Here is a 19277-nt window from a genome sequence, read left to right as displayed (position 1 = left end):
TGCTGAGATTATGAGTATGAGCCTCCATGCCCAGCAATTCATTCTTCATCTACTTTTTTTTTCTTTTAAGACAGACGCTCACTGTGTAGTCCTGGCTGGCCTCGAACTCACAAATCTGTCTCATAAGCACTAAGATTAAAGGCCTATGCCACCATAACCACCTCATTCTTTTTAAGTTAAGAAAAAAAAATCGTATAGCTGTTTGGCCTGTGTGCCTGATGCCTGAGGAGACCAGGAGAGTGTCAGGATCGCCTGAAACTGGAGTTATCGCATGGTTGTGAGCCGCCGTGTAGGTGCTGGGAATGGAACGTGGGTCCTCTGGAAGAGCAGCCAGTGCTCCTAACCACTGAGCCTCTCTCCAGCACTTATTTATTCTTACTGTGCTTATTCTTGTAGCTGCCCATCTACTTGCTAGTCACAGGGCCTGGTAATGGGTATGCAGCGTGAGCAGGCTCTGACCTCATGAGACCCATGTTCTAGAGAGAGAGACGGGTAAGTGCAGTGCCAATTAAATCCCCACGAGCGGCCTGTTCCAAGGTCCCCAGGGCACCCAGACTTCTGTCAGGAGGACTCTGAGGCTTTAATCAGACTAACCAGGGAAGGAGTCACATCACCGCTATTGCCTGTGAGGCCCCGTCCGAGTCACTTATTAACACGGGGCCTTTCTCCCTTTAAAGACATGAGACATTTATGGCCACTTCTGGAGGCTATTTTGAGAAGTAAACAGGAGAGTGTAACTAGGACATTTATCTTAGTGACTGGCACAATGGAAATGTTCACTAAATGATGGTTTAGAGACAGCTAGCCACGGGCAAGCTGTGTCTGCCACAGAGGCTGTCATCTGCTGAGCCCTTGCTCTGTGTAGCCCACTTAGGAGGTGTCTGCTTCCCCAACCCCCAGTCCTGACTTCATGGGCTCACAGTATATCTATGTTCTGAATTAGAACATATTTAAAAAAAAATTTTTTTTTGAGACAGGGTCTCTCCATCACAGTCCTAGCTATCGTAATACTTGGTACATAGACTAGGCTGGCCTTGAATTAAAAGAAAATCTACCTACCTCTGCCTCCTGAGTGCTGGGATTAAAGGCATGCAACATTATCAAAGTTCCCATGACTGAGTACCTGGGAAGCTGGATTCAAACCCAGGCATCTCGTTCTAGATTGCAGGGTCTTAACCTCTTTGCTGCCTTAATCGAGAGAAAGCCTTAATACTGGTCTCTGTCACATCATCTGCTGGTCCCTGAGTAAGGAGAGGTGTTGGTGATTCAAGGATGCATCAAGGTATTGGAGATTCAAAGATGCATCATGTTGTATCACACGCCTTTACAGGTCATTTCAGAATGCTCGGGGAGACAAACTTGCAAGAACATATCTCTTTTTTTAAGCCTAGACTGGTCTCGAACTTGTGATGTAGCAGACTATGTCTTTCACCTTCTGACTCTCCTGCTCTTCCCTCCCAAGTGCTTTGGTTTATGCAGCACTGGGACTTGAAGCCAGAGAGATTCATGGGATTCATAGATGGTTATGGTTGGCAAGCACTGTGCCAACTGAGCTTTTTCTGCATCCAGGAAAAAAAAACCAAACACCATTTCTTTTTTCATCTGTTGATTGTGTGTGTGTGTGTGTGTGTGTGTGTGTGTGTGTGAGGTCAGAGGACAACTTAAGAGTCAGGTCTCTTTTTTCTGTATGTGACGTGGAGGTTGAACCCAAGTTGTCAGGTGGAAGAGCCCCTCGCTTGGTCTTGAGGCTCTGGCCCCAGGGTGTCTTCTCTATTGTGACTTGGAGTAGACTGTCTTTGTCCTGCTGCGCAGAGAGCACAGGCTCCTGACACATCCCCAGTGTAAAAGGCTAAGCCCTTCTTGCCTTAAAGTGGCTCCTGTGGTGTTCTGACTCTGGGGTCAGGCTTGGTCACCCAAGAGACAGCCTGAACCCCCATGACAACAGATACAGGATAAGCGCATTCTGTCTGCCAGTTGTCATGGCTTCCTCAAGGTTTTGGAAGCTTTCTAATTCCTACAAATGAGGGTACTTGAGGGTTCACAACTTAGTTTTGGATTTAAAATATTTAGTACAGAGGTTCAGACTCTGGAATGAACAAAAGGCAGGCCCTACTTTCAGCTGGGACATGCAAACTGGCTACTCCCCTCCCATGGCTGAGACCAAACATTCTCCTTGGTAGAGTCTGCTACCATACACTCCATCCCCAGGATTCCCAGACAACCTGGTTGTCAGTATCCCCGAATTTCACATAAAGACTCCTCTGCCTTGGGCTTTCTGGATCCCTAAAGTGGTGTTAGGGGGGAGTTGTGGCTGCAGGTGGGGGTGATAAGTGTGTAAGAGAACCTGTTCTTGACAGCTGAGAAATGTAAATCAACGTCATTGACTCATGCATCCCAGGCTGCGTAGTTGGGGATGACCTGAAACTTCTGCTCCCTCTGTTCCCACCTCCTGAATGCTGGGATTATAGGCGTGTGCCCAAACCAGTTTATGCCATATGGGGAATCGAACCCGAGCTTTGTGCATGCTAGGCAAGTGCTCTACTAACTGTGATACATTCTAAGCTGGTTCTCTTTCCTTCTCCCCTCTCTCTTCTTCCATCCTCCTCCCCTTCCACCCTCCCTTCCCCCTCCTGCTCTGGTAGGTTCTCTGTAGCCCCTGCTGACCTAGACCTCACAGAGATCATGCCTCATCTGCTGAGTTTTGGGATTATAAACATAAACCAAGCCTGGCTGAGGAAGGTTTGTTTTTTGAGTTGCTGTGTTGCTTTAATAATAATAATAATAAAAAACATCCCAGTTCTTGCTCTGAAGGGACTAAAGGATAGTTTATTTGGAACCAGTGTGAGTGACCAAGGCCCAGGAACATAGATTTGGGTTGTTGTGAATAATGTATTCCTCTATAAGAAAGGTTACATAGACTTTTATAGTCACCAAACAAAAGAAAGTTGTAAACCAATAATGGGTTTACCAAATATGTTGGGGATCTTATCTAACAATACATTTAAAAAATTCTTCTAGTGGTTACAAAGATAACAGGTCAGACATAGAGGTTGGGGGTAGATGTCTATTATAACTCTGGCTCTTGCCTTGCCACCTTCTGCCTTACGGTCTCCGTATGATAGTCAGTCCATCTGCAGGGTCTTCTACGTGGAGTTTCAGTTCACTTGCCCAAACCATTCTCTATCTCCTGGGCTTTTGTGATCCTCCTGCGTCAGCCTCCTGAGTAGCTGGGAGCACAAGGAGCAGCTGGGTCTATAGTGGGTGTCGCCACACCAAGCTTAGAGGAAAGTTTCTTAAGTCAGAACTTTGCCTTAGAAAAGATGGACAGTGGGGGGCGGGGGAGGGCCCTGGATGAGCCGACAGTGGTGGAGGGGGCGGGAAGGGGAGGCCCCTGGGTGAGCCGACAGTGGAGGGGGGGGAGGGCCTTGGGTGAGCCTCTAGGATGAATGTGCCCCGAGGATGGAAGCCTCTGGAGAAGGAAGGTGAAGCTGAGCGGAGCCTGAGAGTTCAGAAGGCAAGCCATAGCTTACATTTTTTAAACAAACAAACAAACAAACAAACCAACCAACCTCTCTGACTCTTCTACTTTGAGTTGAGGCTTTTTCCAGCTCCCTGAAGGCAGACCACGGCCAGAGAAAGAGGCTGTTTTGGGGAATTTCCAGTTTCATGCTTTAAAAGCATAGAAATGGTTAAAGTGCTCACTGAGGAAGGATGTCCACTCTTTTCCTCCAGGAAGGGAAAGAGAGAAATAGTTCAAAGGAATGCCAGCCTGATCTGGGATTCTTTTTCCTCCCTTTGAGACAAGGTCATGACATGTAGCCCCGGTCTGGCCTGGCACTCACTGGATGGACTGAGCAGGCCTAGAATTTGCAGTGATTTTGTGGTCTCTGCCCACCCCCAACTGTTGGGGATACAGGTGTGCACTCTGACTGATGTGTGAATTTTGTTTTATATTCAGGTTTGTTGTTGTAGTTGCTATGGTTTGCTTTTGGTTTTTCAAGACAGGGTTTCTCTGTGTAGCCCTGGAACTCATAGAGATGCATCTACCTCTGCCTCCTGAGTGCTGGGATTAAAGGTGTGCATCACCATTGCCCAGTTTATAATCAGTTTCTAAAAGATATATTTTTATTTATGTGTATTTTCTTTGTGTGAGTGGAGGCCACGTGTATACAGCTGCCCTTGGAGGCTGGAGGAGGGCATTGGATCAACTGGTGTTGCAGGTAGATGTGAGTCCTGAGAATTGAACTCAAGTCCTTCAGAGGAACAGCAAGGGCTTATAATTGCTGAGCCATCTCTCCAGCCTCTACATTCAGTTTTAATCTTCTGGAAAGAGAACTTGAACATCTTGATCCTAAGGCTTATTTGGGATCAGGTATATTCTAAAATTTAAATAGCTACTGACGAATACCTGTAATCCCAGCACTTGTGAAGCAAAGACAGGAGGAGCAGCTGGAGTTGTGAGCTAGCCTGGGCTACGTACTGAACCAGGTCAGCCTGGTCTACATATCAAGACCCTATCTCAACAAACAAAGGAACATACAAACTAAAACAAACAAACAACAAACAAGACATTCAGTGGTAATGAATTCACTCACCCACTTGCCTAGTCCCAACCTCTGTAATTCAGTGAACTTCTTTGCAGACAGGATGGCCATTCTGAAACAATGGAGCTTCATGGAAGGTTTTTATTTTGTTTGCGTTAGGTGACTTTAAAACAGTGGTTGTAGGTGTAAGGAATTTCTAGAACTCAAAGCCTGTCTTGGCACACACCTTTAATCCCGGCACTGGGGAGGCAGAGGCAGAGGCAGAGGCAGATGGGTCTCTGAATTTGATGCCAGTCTGGTCTACAGGATAGATTCAGCCAGGGCTACACAGAGAAATCCAGCTGAGGAGTGGGGAGAAGAACCTCTAGAGCTCTAAGGGAATTAGCCACATAAATACGTATTTCTAAAGATCCTTCAGAAGGATAAAGAACACACCACATATATGGGAGGGGTATTTTGTCCAGATTAAGTTTTTCTGTGTTATTGTCCATATTACAGAGGATTTCACACAAAGATGAATGTAAGAGAAATGAATAAATACAGAAGAAAGCCGGAGAATCTCATTTGTAATTTCCTCATTTGTAAGAGGAAAGTTAATTCATTATCATATTTCCTAATGCATAATTATTTTCCTAAAGAAAGGCCCAATTTTGATTTCGTGTGAGGTCATCGTGGATGAGAATCATTTTGTAAGAGCCCTGTGTTAAATGTCAGAGTCCAAAAATTCCAGTAGCAGATGACACTCGGTGACACGCCACTTCCAAAGCGTCCTGCCCCTTTCACTGTGGTAAAACGGCTTCCACTGGCAGCCAGTGCCACTGGAAGTTGCTGTGGTTAGTTAGCTCAGGCCTCTTATTTGGGAGGGCTACACAGTAATTTTTATCACACTCATTAGAAACACAATTTGTCAGAACAAAGTCTGATGCCCAAGTGTAATTACATCTTCCTGTGTGATTAAATGCGGGCTGTATGGAACTTTTTCTCAGGGGCGGCAGCTGTAGTCAGCCAAACTCAAGTTCACCCTACAATAGGATTCTTGTGACTAACTGGCGCTAATTGTTTGCAAAGCAACCAGTGGGAGTGGCAGTCAGGCACACTGGAAATGAGCTGTTTCAGTGTGGAATGGCTCTTCCCTTGTTTTTCTGCCCCGTATTGTGGTTAGAGGATGTTAATTGCTTAATCAGATAGAGTGAAATGAGCTCTTGGTCTTTTATAGCTGTTAGCAGAAATCATACCTTGTATCTCCTCAACCTTCTCATCTTAAAAATATGAGAATGAGCCAAGCTTCGTGGCACACACCTATAGTCCCAACACTCGGCAGGCAGATCTCCGTGAGTTTGAGGCCAGCCTCGTCTACAGAGTGAGTCCCAGGACAGCCAGAGCTACATAGAAAAACCTCATCTTGAAAAAAGAAACTATATATTTCTCAGGGTAAATATTGTAAATATATAAAGTCATAAACACTCGGATTTTGACTATCTTTTATTTTTTTGACAAGCTTATGCATATGTATACATTGTATCTTGATCCTCCCCACCCCTAACTGTCCCTCTCCTGCCCCCTTGGGACACCTCCCAACAAAGTTCCTGCCAACTTCACTTCTTCTCTGTAACCTGCGGGATCAAATTAGTGCAGCCTCCTGGAATGCCGACCGATGTTTCTGGCTTACATCTGGTCATCATAGCTGTCGTGAGTCTGAGTGCAACAGTAGTGTCAGAGGACAGTGTTTCACAGCCTTCTTCCCCATCCTCTGACTCTCACGTTCTTGCTGCACCCTGTTCTTCAGTGTTTGCTGAGCCATGGTGGGGAAGGGGTTTGATTTAAGGCTGAATGCTCAACAGTCACTTATTATTATTAATTATTATTATTGTGAGTGTTTATATTGCATCCTACCCAAGGCAAATAGAAGCTTCTCTGACCAGAGTTGGGACTAGAACTACTTTTCAGGTATAAACATATTTGAACTCTAGAGCCTATAACCTCTTGAGCCAGGAGCTTTTGGCCGGGTTTATAGTACCAGGCATGAGTTTCCCCTGTGGAGCAGGCCTCAGATCAATCAGAACGCTACTGGTTGCTCCCGTAGCCTTCACGCTGCTGCACCAGCGGGCATATCTTGCCTGATGGGTCACTTTTGTAGTGCTGAGGGTTCATTGCTGGGTAATTCTAGTGATACCCCGCCTCCCAGCAGCTTGCACCACCACATGCATCCCCTTCTAGCACTGTGAAACCTAACTAGCAAATCAAGGCTAGCTTGATTTTCTCTGTGTTCTGCAACTGTGTTGTCTTCAGCAACGGGGTCTTCCCATCTAGTTCTGGCAGGCAAGCAACAGAAATGGCAGTAGCATGTGTTGTTCTGAGGGACTTCTGGGGCCTCCCTGAGCAATAATTCATAAGGAGGTATCCCTCACCTGGCACTGAGCTTTTCATTTAATAATCCATAAACATTCAAAGTTGTAAGGAAATATGTGAGGAATGGCAAGCTTCAGTTGTCAGCTTGACTGTATTAAGGAGATGCACCTTTGGGTGTGTCGGTGATGGTGTTTCCAGAGAGGCCTAACTGAGGAGGCACGACTCACCCTGAATGTGTGCAGCATCATCCCATGCACTGGGGTCCTGGATTGAAGCAAAAAGCGGAAAAGAAAAAGGACTGCTGAGTACTGGCTTTCTCTCTGTTCTGTAAGCCACCGCCATGTTCCTCTTGCCAGGACGGACTCTAACCTCCGAACCATGGACCAGAATTAACCCTTCCTCTTTCAGGTTGGTTCTCGTCAGGTGTCTGGTCACAGTATCAGGAAAAAGATTAAGAAATACACAGTTTAATGTTATCTTACTGAATCCCAAAGAATTTGAGAGACTACAGAGAGAGAGAGAGAGAGAGAGAGAGAGAGAGAGAGAGAGAGAGAGAGAGAGAGAGAGAGAGAGATTCAAAGACTGGCTGTTGAGCCGAGAACATTTACAGAAGTGGTTCAAGAAGTGCGGATTGGGGGCTGGAGAGATGGCTCAGCGGTTAAGAGCATTGCCTGCTCTTCCAGAGGTCCTGAGTTCAATTCCCAGCAACCACACGGTGGCTCACAACCATCTGTAATGGGGTCTGGTGCCCTCTTCTGGCATGCAGGCGTACACACAGACAGAATATTGTACACATAATAAATAAATATTAAAAAAAAGGAGCTTTAAAAAAAAGAAGTGCGGCTTGGGAAGCCTGGGACTCCTTCTGGACATCTGTGCTGTTCAGAATTGCTGCGTGATGGCTCCTCCGGTTCCTCTTTGTATGATTTGCTTAGACAATGACAGCATGGTTCCTGTATGCTGCTCAAGCACATTAAATGACGGTGGGGGGGACACCCCACAACTTGAAAAAGTTGGTGAGGGAGGAGTGTGTGAGTCAACTCCTTCAGAGCGACAGGACACAACTAGGATGAGAGCCAGTGCAGGTCAGCTTGCTCGCTTTGACATAAGTCCCGTCTCCTGGAACGGCGGTTGCCTTAGACATAGCTGAATCTAGAAGCCCAAAGGATGACATTTCTTTTGGTGCTGTGTTTCTCGGCGTCTTGTGAAGAGCTGACATTATGAGGTGGGACGTGTGAACGGCTAAACAGTCTTGCCCGCCTGCCAGCCTTGGTTACTGACTCCAGTGCAAGAAGGCATTCCCCCTTTCTTATTTTATTTTAATTTTCTCTAAAAAGGATTTGTTTATTTATTTTCTTGCATGAGTCTTTTGCTTACATGTGTCTATGTGGACCACATGGATGCTTGGTGCTCGTGGAGATCGCAAGAAGGTATCAGGTCCCCTGGAACTGGAGTTCTGGACGGTTCTGAGCCACCATGGGGGTCCTGAGACCCAGTCCCAGGTCCTCTGAAAGAGCAATAGCAAGTCTCTTAACCGCTGAGCCACTTCCCCAGTTCTAGCACGCCTCTTTTACAGTCATATTCATCTTAGAAAAAAACCCAGTGGTCTATCCTGGATCGTGTGTACCGTGCCCACCAGGGAGGGGGACCACCAGGTTGGATGGGGTTCACTTTACCGTGTGAACGAGTCGAGAGTGAAGAGGGTCCTTAAAAGGGGGAGAAGGAGAGAGGTAGATTCTAAGTCTCTCTGGTCCAGATATTTTCACACTAACAGAACTCTCCTGTCTTGACCTTTCAGATACTTCAAAAGATACTAAAAAGGAATAGAGCAAAATGTGGCACACAGACCAGTCATCTCATCACTTAGGAAGCTGAGGTGGGAGACTCACCATGAGTCTGAGGCCAGCCTGGGCTACCTAGGGAGACCCTCTCTCAAAACAAAACAATAATCATAAAAGAAACAGTATGAAAATACCATGATGAAACACATTATTTTGTACAATCAATATACATTAGTTTTTTTTTTTAAAGAAAAACATAAAATAGTCATTCAATTAAGAAAAAAATCCAACCAACCAACCAGAATTGTTTGTAATTAATTAGACTTCGCTGTTGGCCCAAGCAGGTTGTTCACAGCAGAGGGGGCATTGCTCTAAGATGGCAGCTGGAATTCCTTTCTCATTTGCTAAAGCACAGCTTTCCAGGAGGGATTTGCAGGAAGAGCAAATCTGTCTCTGATTTTAATACATTCAACGGCGAGTAGGCTTTTGACCAGTTACTACCAGGTCCTGAGATCAATCACCTCCTACGCCATTAGTGCGTGAAGGATTAGTGGCCCCAAAGATTTATGCATGGATTAATCGGGGAGTGTACATTAGATGCTGTGTTTAAAGCCACCCTCAGCCCTGCAGATCATTTCCGGTCGTGCTTTATGCAGAGTTCTTTAGCTTTACCTAATGCGCACATCGTGAGATCTGAAAGACCTCTTTTCGTCCTCCCTGGCTTGGCTTCCCCCCACCCCTACACCCACTGTAGGACAGGTCTAGCTAAGGAGACCGAGCGCTGGAAAGAAAGGAGCAGTAGTCTCGAGTAGAGCAAATGTTAACTGAGTTGTTCTAGCTGAACAGTGACCAAAATCTACAGGCCCGTGTACTGAGAGAGACAAGATGAGGTACAAGAAATACATGGCTATTCTGGAAGCGGCGGTGGGCATTACCCCACTTAACAAAAGAGAACTTCTGCCTGAGAGCCGGAGACACGTAAACCTTTGGCAGCGTCCTGGGTAAGCAGAGGAGGTCCTCGCTTCTCTCCTGGTGATGGGAACAAGTTTTGGCTGTTTGGGGGACCAGAGAGAGAAATGGGCTGCTCTCTCATGGGGTAACAGCATGGGCGTCATCATTGAAAATGTTTTGTTCTTTCTTGGTATATATAGTGCTTTCAAACAGATTTAAAAATATCGAAAGCCGGACACTGAACTTCTGAGAAGTGAAGTGATGGCATGTTAAGAACATACTTTTAATACTTAGATTTTCAGTGCTCTCTCTCTCTCTCTCTCTCTCTCTCTCTCTCTCTCTCTCTCTCTCTCTCTTGTCTCTGTCTCTCTGTGTGTCTCTGTCTCTGTTTCTCTGTGTGTGTGTGTGTGTTGGTGGCATCCGTGCCATAGCACACATGTGGAGGTCAGAAGACAACTCTCAAGGATATGCTCTCCCCTTCCACCTTTACACAGGTTCAGGGGATTTGAACTCAGGGTGCCAGGCTTGCATGACAAGGACTTTTACCTGCTGAGCCATCTCCCCAGTCCTGTTTTTGGGGAAAAAAAAATCTACAGATGTAGCAATGCTTACGGATAAAGACAATGTTGTATGTACCCTTCTTTCTTTTCTGTATAGTGCAAATGTCTTTCATTATGGTGCATGTTATGGGCTGTAGCTCTGTATTTCAGCGCTTGGTGAGGGCCGTTTCTAGCACTGGTGTGTGTGTGTGATGTGTATGCGTGCGCACATGTGCATGTGTGATACTATGTTTCAGTGATATTTGCCCTGACATAGTTTTCCATCACCATTCTTTGTGAAGCTGCTGATTTGCCACACTGGAGAAAGTTTAGTTCTCTTTTTGCAGGTTTGTGGTCTCAGTGCAAACACGTCTAAAGTCCTCCCCTTGTTTCTTTGTCCAGTGAGCAGCTGTTCTTTAAGACACCTGCATGGTAGACAATATTTTCTGGGCCTGAATTTTATTTTATTTTTTTTAAATATTCATTTTATTTATTATGTATACAATATTCTATCTACGTGTATGCTTTCAGACCAGAAGAGGGCACCAGACCTTATTACAGATGGTTGTGAGCCACCATGTGGTTGCTGGGATTTGAACTCAGGACCTTTGGAAGAGCAGGCAATGCTCTTAACCGCTGAGCCATCTCTCCAGCCCCCCTGAATTTTATTTTTAAGTGGCATGAGTTACCCAGGAGCGGTCACCAGCAATGTGAGACATCTTTAATAAGTGGGATTTCTTTTTAAAACTTAAATACTGGCTTCCTTATATATTCATTATGGGAGATGTAGAAAATACAGAGAAACGAGTGGATTTATTTATAGTTCCATTTCCCTATGAGAATCACTAGAATCACGAGAGCCAGTGCTTTTCCATGTAGGAAGAGAATTTTGCCCTCTGCTGCCAAGGGACATTTTATAATGTCTTGGGGGCATTCTTTTGTTGTTAGAATTCAAGGCTGGTGCTGGCATTGAGTGGGAAAGGCTAGGGCATCACCACATCCTACCGTGCACAGGACAGCCCCTCCACAGCACAGTGCCTTAGCTACAAATGCCGGCGTCATTGTTCTCTAGACGTTTGGTTGAGGTAGACTCCCTCCCCTGTCTGTAAAAGGGTATATGTATGTGTGTGTGTATATATATATATATATATATATAAAACTTTGTCATATATATATATATATATGACAAAGTTTTTTTCTTTGATAAGTCTTAGGTCTGTGATAGAATTTGGAGATATTGCTATTTATTATTATTATATCATTTACTGTCTTCTTCTGAAAGTGAAGTATGACGATGTCATGCTGTAATGAGCGGATGTTTTTGTTGTTGTTGTTTGCTTTTTGTTTTTTGAGACCAGGTCTCTCTATGTAGCGTGGCTGTCCCAGAACTAATTATGTAGTTGAGGCTAGCCTCAAACTCATAGATATCTGTCTGCTTCAGTCTATTGAGTGCTGGGATAAAAGGCATGTACTATCACTTCTAGCATCTTTTTAAAAGAATATTTTTATTATTGTTGTTTTCTTTCTAATAAAATATAGCTTTAGTGGAGTCCTATCAAATTTTCTTCCTTCCTTCCTCCCCCCCTCTCTTTTTCTTTCTTTCTTTTTCCAACATAGGATTTTTCTGTGTTTTTCAGTTTCAGCTGTCTTGGAACTCACTCTGTGGAGCAGGCTGGCCTTGAACTCAGAGAGATCTGCCTGCCTCTGCCTCCTGAGTGTTGGGATTACAGGTGTAGGCACCACTGCCCAGCTTACTTTCTTTAAATTTTAAAAGTTGCTGTTATGTGTATGGGTGTTTTGCCCATGTGTGTTTCTGTATATGACATGCATGCCTGGTGCTCACAGCAGCCAGAAGAGGATGTTGTTGTATTCCTTAGAACTGGAGTTACACAGGGTTGTGAACAGCATGTGGGTGCTGGGAATCAAACTTGGATCCTCTGGAAGAGCAGCCAGTGCTCTTAACCACTGAACCATCTCTCCAGTCCTGAAGTTATTATCATTATTTTTCTTATTTTTCAAAATAAAAATATAATTACATCACTACCCTCTACCCCTCGAACTCTCGGCAGTCCTTCAATCTATTATTCTGCATTTCCAACACACAGATGATACTGAGGGTACAGATGATGCTGCGGGTTTGGTGCAAGGACCACACAGGAAGCAGCATCCAGAGACTCATTTTCCATTGCTCTTGCTGTCTTGAGACCTGGCACATTCAGATTATTTTGTTGGCTGTTTGTCTCAATTCCTCCTCTCCCAGAAGCTGTTCAACATCTCAGTGGGAGGAAGGGAGATTGTTGGCTGTACTTCTTCGAGGGAAAATTTCCCCTGAGCCTTCCCCATGAACTGGGCATGCTGGTCCGTGCCAGTAATCTCAGCAGTGGGGAAGTGGGGGCCAGAGGATCATTTATTCCAAAAGCTACAGAATAAATTTGAGGCTAGCCTGGACTACACGAGATTGTTTCCCTCTGCCCGCCCCCCAAAAGTAAGAAAGTTAAATCCAGGATGTTATAGACACACAAAAAGCTTTGCTAAAAAGCAAACTTTTCAATAAAAGAAACTGTTTAGACCTGATACCTGCAGAAGAATCCCACATTCAGGCCAAAGGCACAACCAAGCTCATCGTGATTTGCTTGCCGTTTATTTATCTTTGGAAGTAATAATAGAAACTGCCAATGGGCTGGGCTTGGTCCGCCACTTGCTTTGTAGGAAGTCCAGATGACCTTGGGTTAGCCTCGGTCTACACTTCCTGCTGGTCCTTGGAGAGGGGAAACGGGCCTCTTGCCTGAACAAATAAAATCGACACCGTCCCTGACTTCTGGTTCGGTGGCTTGGGAAGGAGAGGGTTAACGCAGAGAGTCAGTATCTTTTTGTGTGGGTCTGGAAGTCTCACGAGGGCACATTCTTCCTCCCACTGCAGGATTCCCTGCTATGGTCTCAGCAGAGCCCGCACGGCCCAGGTTTGAGCTTGCCCCCTTGTGGTAGTGGGCAGGAATGTGGAGGGTTAAATGTTCGGAACTGAGTGAGGGAAAGAAACCATGCCCCTTGGGTTGATAGTGGTCAAGTAACACAAAGCTGTAAGCCAGTTTTCCTGAAACTGTATAAAGGAAATCCCTTTGTAGTTTGAAGTGCTTTGTCTTTGTTCACTTTAATATACTAAATATTATGGACATTTTACCATATTAAAAATTTCTTACCAGGCCTGGGGGACACATCTGTAATCCCTGCACTTGATGGGAAGAGATAGAGTTACAAGTTTAAGGCCAGGCTAGGCTATATATTGACACCCTGTGTTAAAGGGGGAAAAGTTTTCTCTGTTTCTCAGTTGTTTTCTCACCTGCTAAAGTTTTCCCCCTACACACAGAAGGTAAATTTTCTGAAATTCTTGAACTTGGGGATTATCCTTGGGTGAGCTGGGCCTAGCCCAATTCCTATCAGTTGATAAGTAGATTAGTAGATTGTGGTACGTCTATACAGTGGGATATTATTTCATTCATGGCTGTTAGAAGTAATGGAGTATTGAGGGCTGGAAGGACAGCTCAGTGGTTAAGAATGCATATTGTACCAGGCGGTGATGGTGCATGCTTCGAATCCTAGCTCTCAGGAGGCAGAGGCTGGCAGATCTTTGTGAGTTCGAGGCCAGTCTGGTCTACAGAGCTAGCTCCAGGGCAGCCAGACCTACGCGGAGAAAAACCAACCCCAAATCCCAAACCCAAACCCTGTCTTGAAAAGCCTGATAAACAGATAGATAGATGATATATACATACATACAGACAAACATACAGACAAAACAGAGAGAGAGAGAGAGAGAGAGAGAGAGAGAGAGAGAGAGAGAGAGAGAGAAAAGGAAGAAGAAAGAAAGAAAGAAAGAAAGAAAGAAAGAAAGAAAGAAAGAAAGACAGACTGAGCCTACTGCTCTTGTAGAAGATTGGAGTCAGTTCCCAGCACTCAGCACCCATGTACGGATCCCTGCAACCTCCTGTAACTGTAGTTCCAGGGGACCCAATACCCCTTTCTGGCCTCCAAGGGGTCTTTCATGCACAAGCACACACATGTGCATGTAAATCATTTTAAAAAGGTGCTGCATCCCTGGAAATGGAGTTACAGTGGATTATTAACTGCTATATGGGTATTGGAGACCAAAACCTGGGTCCTCTGCAAGAGTACTTGAACCGCAAGGGCAATTCTCCAGCCATCACACACACACACACACACACACAATGGGTTTCTGATATATGCTAAGGATTTACCTCAAATATGGGATGCTAAGTTAAAGAGAAGCTGTCATATAGCTGTCATTACTGTAGTGGACATTTACAGAAAATACACAAATTAGGTAATCCTAGGCGGCTGGAGAGACAGCTCAGCAATTGAAAGCACTTGTTACTCTTGCTGAAGACCTGGGTTTAACTCCCAGCACTTGCCTGGTGGCTAACAACTGCCCATAAACTAGTTCCAGGTGCTCCAAATCACTCTTCTGGCCCCTGCATACACTGCATACACATGGTACCCAGACATACAAGCAACAGACTAATACACATAAAAGAAAAATAAATACTTTTTAAAAAAGAAATGACTTATAAAAATAGGTAAATTGCTAGAAACAAATGAGATTGGTAATTGCCTAGGGTCAGAGGGCAGGGAGAGAATTGTGGGGCCGGGGGAGGGGGTGTGATTGCTAATGGATGTTGGGTTTCTTTTGGAGGATAATAGGTGTTGTGAAATGGATTTATACAGCCTGCTGTATAAGTCTGTGTATATTTAACAGCTATACTACAGGGTGAGCTGTGATAGTTGAATGTCACTGTAATCCCTGGAATGTCATCAAACCGAGGACAAGCACTTAGTAACCGTTCTGTCTCCTCCAGGGTGCGGAGTACTACCTTACTGTCCTCTCCCTGTGAGTGGGACTGGCACCCAGGCTACAGCGCCAGGCCCAAGCACCCAGAGGACCACAGAGCAGTGTCCACATACAGCCTGTTCTCCCAGGTACTTGCTTACTTGTCTCTTATTAACCTAGTCACTGGCTCACATCAGAAATTTGATATATTATTTCACATCATCGATAAAGATAAGGTCACTATTTTCAAGGATGCCCGTATGTTTATGTATGTTTCCTAAAAGAAATTTGATGATACTATCTTATTTACTGAGTGAGGAGCTGAAGGATCATGTTTGGACTGTAGACATAGCTCAGGCCTTAAGTTCAATCTCCGTTCTTGCATAAAAAGCAAAAGAGAAGGAATGATGACTTAGCTAGGAGAAGCACTTGTTGCATCCTGCCAAGGTCGGATGCTGTAATTTCTTGGCTGAAGCATACATGTAGCTCTCTTGTGGTTCAAAATAAACTCATAGCTGGTGGGAGTAGCATTTGGTGTGCTTGGTGTCTGAAGTTGGAGATCATTTTTGTAGGTCACAAATGTAGTTCATCGTCATTGACATGGCAGTGTGTAACAGTGGGAGGCACTTGGGAGACTCTTAAAAAAAAGAGCACTCTAGCTTCTAAAGATAGATTTTGTGCTCAATTTTAGTGAGGAGCTCAGAGCAAGTATTACTGTTACTGACTCACTTTTAAGGATGAATTAGACAAGTTTTACAAGGTATTAGGTTTTATTTCAACAGACGCTTGGGTTTATTTATTCTTAGGGTTTACCCTCTGCTGTAGTCCATTTGTGGCCGGCCTGGATGGGGTTGGACTTAGGGTTTAGCCTCTGCTGTAGTCCGTCTGTGACTGCCCGGATGGGCTTGGACTTAGGGCTTAGTCTCTGCTGTAGCCTGTCTGTGTCTAGCCTGGGGTTAGACTTAGGGTTTAGCCTCTGTTCTAGCCCATCTGTGGCTGGCCCAAATGGGGTTAGCCTTTTCTTCATGTACTTAGTTCATAATTCCATCCGCTTCCGCTGGCATCTCTTGCTCATTTGGAGAACTAGAATTGACTGGTGTGTGAACTGAATACTCCCAAATGACAGGTAGCTGTTCAGGGCTCAGGCTGTGGCTTTCTTATTGTGTAGTCTTAGATACAGGTCTAATGCCTATGAACCTCAGATTCAAGGCAAAGTCAGCTTGAAGTTGATGGCTTAACCATCAGCAAGGGCCAGGCACATCCCAAGGCCTTTCTTAGAGTCTGGTTGCCTGAGATCATTTCAGTCAGATGACAAGAAGTCTGACATAAACCACTAAAGAAGAGAAAGAGACTGATTTCGGCTTCCATGCTCGCCATGTTCTGTGTCTCTGCGTCTGTGGTGGAGTGGCGTGTCACGACACAGAGGCTCTTCACAGCCGCCAGGAAGCAGAGAGGGAGAGGACGGACACAGGAGGACATGCCCCATCACCAACTGCCTGCAGCCAGGCCCTGCGTCCTGAAGCTTCTAGCAGCTCTCAAATCTAGAGACCTAGTCTTTAATACATGAAACTGTAGTGAACATTTTATATTTAGACCCAATGAGCATGCTTGAATGGGGGTAGGTCTCATGCACTGACTCCATGCGGTTAAGAGTAGGTTTTTGGTTTGTGGAGATGTTCTGTTTAGAGTTCTGAAAGGTCTCAAATGTGAGGGAATTTGCTTCTCCAGACTGCAGAAGTGCGTTTTCTGAAACCAGAGTGCTAGGTTGGATCTGCTAGCTTAGTCAAATCAATTGGGAGGACAGCATAGAATGTCTGTCTTAGTCCTCTGAGATGCTGTAACGAAAGAACTTGAGCATGGTGTAACTTTAAAAACATCAAAACGTAGCGCACGCCTTTAATCCCAGCACTCGGGAGGCAGAGGCAGACAGATCTCTGTGAGTTCGAGGCCAGCCTGGTCTACAAGAGCTAGTTCCAGGACAGGCTCCAAAGCCACAGAGAAACTCTGTCTCGAAAAACCAAAAAAAAAAAAAAAAAAAAAAAAAAAACAAAACGTGTGTGTGTGTGTGTGTGTCTGTCTGTCTGTCTGTCTGTCTGTCTGTCTGTCAGGACTGGCCCCAGGGTCCTGTGACTATTAGGCAAGCACTCCGACCCACAGAACCACTATAAAGCCACCTGGATATTTAGCATCTGATGCAGGACCACTTCCTCATACACGCCATCTTCCCACTGTTCTGGTGAGAGCCTTTTTTGTTTTGTTGTTTTGTTTTTTGAAACAGGGGTCTCACCATATCCTCTCATACCCACCAAAATCAGCCTGCTTCTGCCTCCTGAACACTGGAACTGAAGGGTTTGTCACCAAACATTTTTTTTTTTTTTTTTTGAGACAGGGTCTCATACTGTACTCTTGGCTGATCTGAGACTCTGTGTTGTAGAACAGGCTGGCCTTGAACTGCTAGTGGTCCCCCTGTTTCTGTCTCCTTAGTGCTGGGATTGATAGGTGTGTGCTGCCACAGCCAGCTTGGAACCTCTTTGATAAGAAAATTAGTTTTGCAGGCAGAGTCGCCAAAACCGAATCACCCCTGAAATGCCACCTCCTAGCACCATCACTCCTGATGGTTAAAATGTGTGTGTGTGTGTGTGTGTGTGTGTGTGTGTGTTTGGTCACGAACAAGCGTACTGTGGTTGAGGGATCCAAGCTTGCACTGTGTGCTGTAGAGATGCTCTTTTGGCTTCAGCAGGTCCCTCCTGGGAAGTCCTTTGTACTGAGTTTTGTGACTGTGACTGGCAAGTCTTCCTCACAGCAGCCAGGCTTGAAGTTGAGGCAGCTCCTGCTTTTTAATGTGTTAATACCAAGCCAGACAGGGAGGAGAAAGGCAATATAGGAAACAGACTGTTGGGGTCATAGCTAGACTTGTTCCTGATAAAAGTGCCAAGGTACTGGTTTGGGGATTTGGTGTTTCAAATGTAAATCTCAAGGAACTTGGGGATGTCTTGGAGGTCACCCTTGGCTAGTTCGTTTAAAACACAGATCTGTCAGGCATGATGGCGCACACCTTTAATCCCAGTGCTTGGGAGGCAGAGGCAGGTGGATCCCTGAGTTTGAAATTAGCCTGGTCTACAGAATTCCAGGACAGCCAGGGCTGTTATACAGAGAAACCCTGCCTCAAATAAACAAATAAATAAATAATAAAGCAACAACAACAAAAACACAAATCGAGGACTTTCCCTTGATTAGCTAACACCTATACTTGGGTTTGTCTTATTTTCTCACCTCTCTTAGAGATGCTCTTGGTTACATCATATTACTTCATATCTGACTTCCCCAGCACCTTTCTCAAGTCTTGTGCTGAAGCCTGTGCAAGACATATTTATTGCATCCCAAACTGCTTTACAAACAAACAGCTAGATCATAGCTTGGGAGGCAGGAAAGGTCACATGTGTCCCGGAACTTGAATAAATTTTCATTACTGAAGTCAGTGTGATGATACATGCCTGCAAGGTCATCATGCAGGGGGAGGGTTGCTGTGAGTCTGAGGCCAGCCTGGGGTACATAATGAGACCCCCGTCTGGAAGAGATAAGCTTTATTTGTTTGTTTTAGCCTAGGCCACACATCTCTGTTTGGAAAGGTTTTGATTTGCCTTCTTTCACGCCTTTCTTAGGACGCTCCCCCTGCTTACCAGGAGTGTGGGAGTAGCTTGGTGCAGTCAGTCTCTGAGAACGTGAGAACGCGGCTGAGCCAGCTCTCCCAGACATCCTGGGGCAGAGGCACCCAAACCAGGCACCCAGTCATCATTTATTCCACTTTAATATACATGGGAGAAGCAGGGAGAGAGATGGGACACACTTCTGTCTACAAAAGGGTTAGCTTCCCTAGCTGGTGTGTGGTCACTAAAACGAGCAGATGAGAGCCACAGGAGGGCCCAGCAGAGGGCAGGTGTCTGAGGCCCCCTTTGGTTACTCTGCTGTGAGGACACAGGGTAGCCTTGTCATAGCTATAAATTAATAATCAGTAAGAATCTCTGTAAGAATCAGTGCTTGCCTGCAGTTCAGGGAAGTCTACATGTGTGCCCTCACTGGTGACCATGGTAGGGATGGCAGCAGTCAATCTGAAGGTAATATGAGTTTGGGTTTATTATGATGCTAATGTTTATGAAATATATTAACAAGTTAAATAGCAAATCATGAGATATTATAATTATATAAAAATATAGTTATGGGCTGGAGAAATGTCTCAGCAGCTAGGAAGAGCACTGGCTGCTTTTCCAGAGGA

The 19277-nt window shown here is 45.1% G+C and overlaps 1 protein-coding gene across 2 annotated transcripts in view; it reads left to right on the top strand.

The window, feature by feature from the left end:
- Positions 1 to 19277, top strand: part of Tjp2 (tight junction protein 2) — a 116016-nt gene that overhangs the window by 10980 nt on the left and 85759 nt on the right. The window contains exon 1 of one of the 2 annotated variants that reach the window (XM_038343463.1): positions 15034 to 15153. The exons of the other annotated variant lie outside the window; for it this stretch is intronic. The gene's annotated coding sequence lies outside the window, so the exon portion shown is untranslated. Of the gene's footprint in view, positions 1 to 15033; positions 15154 to 19277 lie in introns of those variants that run through there. 2 annotated transcript variants of the gene reach the window in all.

This window comes from Arvicola amphibius, chromosome 1, assembly GCF_903992535.2.
Source record: "Arvicola amphibius chromosome 1, mArvAmp1.2, whole genome shotgun sequence".
Taxonomy (NCBI): domain Eukaryota; kingdom Metazoa; phylum Chordata; class Mammalia; order Rodentia; family Cricetidae; genus Arvicola; species Arvicola amphibius.
The sequence above is the reverse complement of the archived record's forward strand: the minus strand, read 5'-3'. Positions and strand labels throughout refer to the sequence as shown.